This window comes from Prunus mume, linkage group LG7 (assembly GCF_029339155.1).
Source record: "Prunus mume cultivar Tortuosa linkage group LG7, ASM2933915v1, whole genome shotgun sequence".
NCBI classification, from domain to species: domain Eukaryota; kingdom Viridiplantae; phylum Streptophyta; class Magnoliopsida; order Rosales; family Rosaceae; genus Prunus; species Prunus mume.
In genome coordinates, this window is record NC_142704.1 from 13062037 (window position 1) to 13069406 (window position 7370).

The following is a 7370-nucleotide window of genomic DNA, read 5'->3' on the forward strand; positions in this document are numbered from 1 at the left end:
TACAAAAAATCACTTGTATCCGATATCATTTGACCACTCAATTAAATTATTGAAATTTATGTACTATCTTGAAGTATTATATATTCATTGATTTTCTTGGTCTCAATTATATGCCTTAATGATTTTCATGATTTTTTTTGCAAGGATGATCTATGAAAGATGTGAAAAATAATGATTTGGATCATTGAAAAAAATTCATAGGGGACCCTAAAATTCGTAGGGGATACCTTTTAGGGAACGATCCAAACTATCTATTTTTTAAGTCTGCATTCATAGATCATCCTTGCAAAAAATTAAACAAATCATAAATTGTTTCATCATCTAATTGTGTCCTTCAAAATCAATGAACACGGTGCTTCAAGAAAGTACTAAAATTTCAATAACTCAAATGAGTGGTCAAATAATATCGGATTCAAGTAATTTTTTGCATAGATAATCCTTGAAGATTATCTCTACAAAAATTATCTCTACAAGACACAATTGGATCTATGAATGAAGACCTAAAAAATAGATGGTCATTCAAAGATTATCCCTACAAAAAATTACTTGAATCCGATATCATTTGACCACTCATGTGAGAGTCTGTTTTCTTAAATGTTGAATAAAGAAAAATAAATGTTATTATATATTTTTAAGTAATTAGCTTAGTAAGAAGGAAAAGTATATTTATAGTTGTTTTACTTTTATAATACCATTTCAATAGTTATATATATTATTCTATTATATATATATGTTCTTTTGAAATAAAAAAAAAGTTTATTTAAATTATATATTTATTTATTATTTCTTGAGATGCCATTGCATGGTTATTAGGTGCTTTATATACTTATATGTATTAACTAGCTCTAAAGTGGACGTGTAGTTTGTGTTTCATCAAGCTACTTTTTCCTTATCAACAACCCATGACTTGGAGTTAGTACGTGGAGGTTTTACATGCATTCTTAGTAATAGAATTTTGGTAGAGCAACACGTAGAAACTCATGTTAACTTAAGGTGGCTAGTCCAAATTCATCCTATTGACACATGCACACACATGCAAATACTTAGTCTTTAAATATAGTAAATATTTGTATTTCCTTGGAGAATAAGTAGGTTCGATTCCTTGGAGAATAAGTACGCAAGATATCTTTTAATTGTTTAATAGTTGCTTTAGTTATTACACCAATAAGAAGCTAGTAGGAACCGACTTCTTCTAGTATAAATAGGCCTATCTGTTGAATCTTTTCACAAACCTTGTGTGTTAATTGAGGTTACACATTGCATGCAAAGTAAGAGTTCTTGGGGAGAGAGAGAGAGAGAGAGAGAGAGAGAGAGAGCTAGTGGTGATATAGTTCCTGGAAGAGTAGAGGTCACAACTTGTGTATTTTCTTAAATTTGGAATTAGCCTTGAAAACGAGGTAGGGATTTCTTGGGAGCCTTTACATAAGATTGATTTAATTAAATTTTGTGAGCTCTATATTTATGCATGATGTTATTTTTTATTATTATTGATATTGGGTGTTTAAGTGTTGTTAATTATCATTATTAATATTGACATGATCATACGTTATCAGTGATAGCTAGAATTCTTGGGTTGATAAAGAAAGTACGGAAAAGAGGGTAGTGGGAAGTATCTTTTGTGTAATTGAGTCTAACTCTTGGCAGTACCAGGCCTCGGGATCCCACAGTGCACATGATTTTTATTGGGTGATTCGGGACTGGCGAAAGGGAGTGAGACAAGATGACTAACAAAAGAGGAATTATGGAATGCTTGAAATGGGTGTTAGTTCATGTAAATGGGCATTCGGGACCAAGTGGTATAAGCATGGTATGGGACGTGCAGGTCTGCTTGTCCAGTTATATGAATTAACGGGAGTAGAATTGAAGAGCATTCATGCATTATTATTAGTATTATTATTATTAGTGTGATATTTGGTTATGTGATTGCATGTCATTTAATTTAGTTATATCAATCTACTGTGGTAAGGTCTCATGTCCCTACTGAGCTGTGGTTGCTCACCCCTTACCCTATTTAACTTTTCAGACGATTTAGTGGGCAAGACAAGGACTAAACTGGTTGAGGCTGAATTAGATGATAGTGATAGAACTTTATTTATTTCTTGTAAAGTTGTAACATTTTGGGAGCTATTTTTATAAGAGAAGTTTATTTTAAACCCTGTTTAGGCTTTCTTTTTATTTTATTTTAATTTTTACTTTCTTATGCACCGGGCGCAGGATTTCCACCGACCCCCGGGTCCGGGGCGTGACAAAATGGTATCAGAGCTTTAGGGATTAGATAACCTTGGGAACTGTGGCATGATATTACTACAAAATAAGCTAGAACTGATGAAGTAAGTCAATAGATTTTCAGGGGCACACTTATTTTTATGGATAAGTGTAGGCAACATGACAATGATGAAAATGGTAGTATGAGGGTAATACTAACCATTCAGGATATGACCTATGCTATTCTCGAAACAAATCCAAATAACTATGAGCCCCATTAGGAAACTTAGGACGATGAACTAAAGAGGATTCAAGGAAAATTTCGTAGACACGGCCACCTATGTTTAAGGGTGATCCAAACCCTATGGCAGCAGAAGTATGGTTAAGAAAAATGAGGAGAAAGATGAATGAACGAAGAGTTCCTAGAAATCTGAGAGTGGCCATTGCTTCTACCTATTTGGAAGGACAAGCTTATCTTTAGTTGGAATCTGTCTTGGCTATGGCTGATGTTGAGAATGCAACTTGGGTTGCCCATGAGATAATATTTCTGGAGAAATATTTTTCTGAAACAATGAAATCCATGAAGGTACGTGAATTACTAATCCTTATCAAGGTGATATGACTGTGGGATAATATCAAGCTAAGTTTGAAGAACTGGTGCATTTTGCTCCTTACATGATTCCTGACGAGTTTACAAAAGCAAAGAAATTTGAGACTGGAGGTCAAGGAGAAATGGAACTTTTTAAGTTGAAGAAGTATGCTAAAGTTGTTGATCGTGCCTTAACAATTGAACAAAGGATACTTAGTTCTAAGAGAATTTTGGAACCTAAGAATCGTAACGGGAGACAAAGTAGTAAACGCCAAAGATTTTTTTCCCCTCTTGTTCTTGGTATCAAAATCCAAGATCATTTGAGGCAACTCAAAACTCAGGATTTTGTTATCATTGTTGGTCCTATTAATCAACAGGCATAAGAATCTGATTCTATGTCTAAAGACATTCGAACTAAGATTATAACTGGAGAAACACCACATGGATGGAATGTCCACACAGATAGTAGATTAAGATATTTAGATTGTATGTATAAGAAATTTCTGGTCTAAGAAAGGAAGTTTTGAAATGAGGACATCATTCGTCTTATACAATTCATCCTGAAGGGACAAAGATGTATCATGACCTGAAACTTAACTTTTGGTGGAGCGCATGAAGGGAGATATAGAAAAATTTGTACCAAAGTATCTTACATGTCAGAAGTGAAAGCTAAACATCAGAAACCATCAGGTTCATTACAACCATTACCAGTAGTAGAATGGAAATGAGGTCATATAACTATGGATTTTGTTATAGGTTTACCTAAATCTCCAAAAGGACTTGTGTGCAGTATGGGTTATAGTGGATCGTTTAAACAAATTTGCACATTTCCTACCGGTCAAAACAACATATTCCACTGAAAGTCTTCGCAAGCTTTGCATTCGAGAGATAGTAAGATTACATGAAATTCCTATTTTGATTGTATCAGATAGAGATTCCAAGTTTACTTCCAAATTTTGGGGAAGTTTACAAAAAGCGTTGGGTACGCAACTAAATTTTAGTACTGCTTTTCATCCCCAAACTGATGGACAGTCAGAGAGAAGCATTCAAATTTTAGAGGACATGTTGAGAGCCTGTATTCTAGATTTTGGGGGAAGTTGGGAAGATCATTTGGTGTTGGCAGAATTCGCCTACAACAACAGTTATCAATCTAGTATTCAAATGGCACCTTATGAAGCTTTATATGGAAGACCCTGTCGGTCACCTATATGTTAGACTGAAGTAGGAGAAACTGTGTTGCTAGGACCTGATTTGGTACATGAGACAACTGAAAAGATTAAACTTATCAAGCAAAGTCTTTTAACTGCTCAAGTCAACAAAAGAACTAAGCTGACCGAAGAAGGAAACCATTAAGTTTTAATGTAGGAGATTATGTATTTCTTAAACTCTCACCACGAAGAGGAGTAACAAGGTTTGGAAAGACTGGAAAATTAGTACCAAGATTTATTGGACCATTTGAAATCCTAGAAAGGATTGGTGAAGTAGCTTATAAGCTAGCATTACCACCTCAACTTTCGAATATACATAATGTTTTCCATGTTTCTATGCTTCGGAAGTATGAGCCTGATCCAACCCATGTTCTAGATTGGGGAGAGCTCAATTTAGATGAAGAACTGTCATTTGAGGAAAAACCAGTACATAATTTGGAACACAAGGAACAAGTGTTACATACGAAAACAATACCATTGGTCAAAGTTCTTTGGGTACATGGGAATACAAAGGAAGCTACATAGGAATTAGAAACTGAAATGCATAAGAAGTGCCCATAAATTTTTCTCTGATTCCAGTAAGTTTTACTTTTTAAATTTCGAGCACGAAATTTCTTTAAGAAGGGTAGATTGTGAGAGTCCGTTTTCTTAAATGTTAAATAAAGAAAAATAAATGTTATTATATATTTTTAAGTAATTAGCTTAGTAAGAAGGAAAAGTATATTGATAGTTGTTTTACTTTTATAATACCATTTCAATAGTTATATATATTATTCTATTATATATATATATATATATATATATGTTCTTTTGAAATAAAAAAAAAAGTTTATTTAAATTATATATTTATTTATTATTGCTTGAGATGCCATTGCATGGTTATTGGGTGCTTTATATACTTATATGTATTAACTAGCTCTAAAGTGGACGTGTAGTTTGTGTTTTATCAAGCTACTTTTTCCTTATCAACAACCCATGACTTGGAGTTAGTACGTGGAGGTTTTACATGCATTCTTAGTAATAGAATTTTGGTACAGCAACACGTAGGAACTCATTTTAACTTAAGGTGGCTAGTCCAAATTCATCCTATTGACACATGCACACACATGCAAATACTTAGTCTTTAAATATAGTAGATATTTGTATTTCCTTGGAGAATAAGTAGGTTCGATTCCGGAGAATAAGTACTCAAGATATCTTTTAATTGTTTAATAGTTGCTTTAGTTATTACACCAATAAGAAGCTAGTAGGAACCGACTTCTTCTAGTATAAATAGGCCTATCTGTTGAATCTTTTCACAAACCTTGTGTATTAATTGAGGTTACACATTGCATGCAAAGTAAGATTTCTTGGGAGAGAGAGAGAGAGAGAGAGAGAGAAGAGAGCTAGTGGTGATATAGTTCCTGGAAAAGTAGAGGTCACAGCTTGTGTATTTTCTTAAATTTGGAATTAGCTTTGAAAACGAGGTAGGGATTTCTTGGGAGCCTTTACATAAGATTGATTTAATTAAATTTTGTGAGCTCTATATTTATGCATGATATTATTTTTGATTAGTATTGATATTAGGTGTTTAAGTGTTGTTAATTATCATTATTAATATTGACATGATCATACGTTATCGGTGATAGCTAGAATTCTTGGGTTGATAAAGAAAGTACGGAAAAGAGGGTAGTGGGAAGTATCTTTTGGTTATGTGATTGCATGTCATTTAATTTAGTTATATCAATCTACTGTGGTAAGGTCTCATGTCCTTACTGAGCTGTGGTTGCTCACCCCTCACCCTATTTAACTTTTCAGATGATTTAGTGGGCAAGACAAGAACTAAATCAGTTGAGGCTGAATTAGATAATAGTGATAGAACTTTATTTATTTCTTGTAAATTTGTAACATTTTGGGAGCTATTTTTATAAGAAAAGTTTATTTTAAACCCTGTTTAGGCTTTCTTTTTATTTTATTTTAATTTTTACTTTCTCACGCACTGAGCGCGGGATTTCCACCGACCCCCGGGTCTGGGGCGTGACAACTCATTTAAGTTATTGAAATTTTAGTACTTTCTTGAAGCACCGTGTTCATTGATTTTGTAAGACACAATTGAATGTCGAAACGGTTTCCGATTTGTCTAATTTTTTGTAAGGATGATCTATGAATGAAAACCTAAAAAATAGATGGTTTGGATCATTGGGAAAAAATTTGTAGGGTACCCTAAATGGCGTCTCTCAAATAATTATTTGAGGAATCCCTCAATAGAAGGGAACTATATATATATATATATATATGTTTGTGATTATTGGAACACCACGTCTTGAACTTTATTGAAGGAAAAATGAGGATAAAATGCAAAATATATCTTTTTGCTTTCTCACTTGTAATTAGTATCTCTTAGCACCACATTTTTTGTTTTACATAATTAAAAGTCTCCAAATATAACCTAATATATATTTTTTGTCAGGTGTAGCAGGAGAGCAGAAGCCAGGATGAATGCTCAAAAATGTTCTTCAAACGCCGACTGCAAAACGTTTCCATGTGGTTGATCCACAAAGATTTGTTGTGACAACTATTGCGAATGCCTACTCTCAAATACTGGACCTGCACATCCAAATGAGGATCAATGTTCCAATTCGGCTGATTGCACAGGAATTCCATGAACTTTAGGAACTATCGAATGTCTTGATTTGGGCAATGCCTGACAATAAAGGCACAAGGCTACATAATCAGAATTTCTAACATCCTACCTGGCAACAATTTAATTAAAAAAAAAAAAAATTTTAAAAAGATTATATCAAGCTCATTAATGTTGTATATGTTCATATGTATTAGTGTGGGGTTCATTGCACTCTACTTATACAGAAATGCCTATTAAGGGATGCTATATTTCTTGATTAGTTAACAAGATTAAAGATAATCCATATTATCAAAGCCAAAAGTTGGACTGTATTATCTGGAAATTTCATATTATTTCCATAAAGTTTGAAAAAATTACATATTAGATTTCTCTGGCGTTAAAACTACCACAAATGTCGACACGCCTATAGTATAAATATAGCCCAAGGGGCTTCTTACTATAGCGCAAAACGAAAACCTTGGAGAAGTTGATCATCACGATTCACATCCATCCATCTCAGGTGACAAAATCAAAATCAGACATGGAGAAGGCAACATCTAAGGCAGCTATTTTCATCGTCTTCTTGGTCATTGCATCTTGTGAGTTTTTTTTCTTCATATATATCTTGTTGTAGCAGAACACTGTATTATATAAGGTCTCTAATCGATTATATTTTGTTTTTTGGGGGGCAGGTGTACCATTCTTCTCAGAAGCCATGGTGATTAAGCGAAGATGCTCTACTGCCGCTGACTGCGAAACGTTTCCC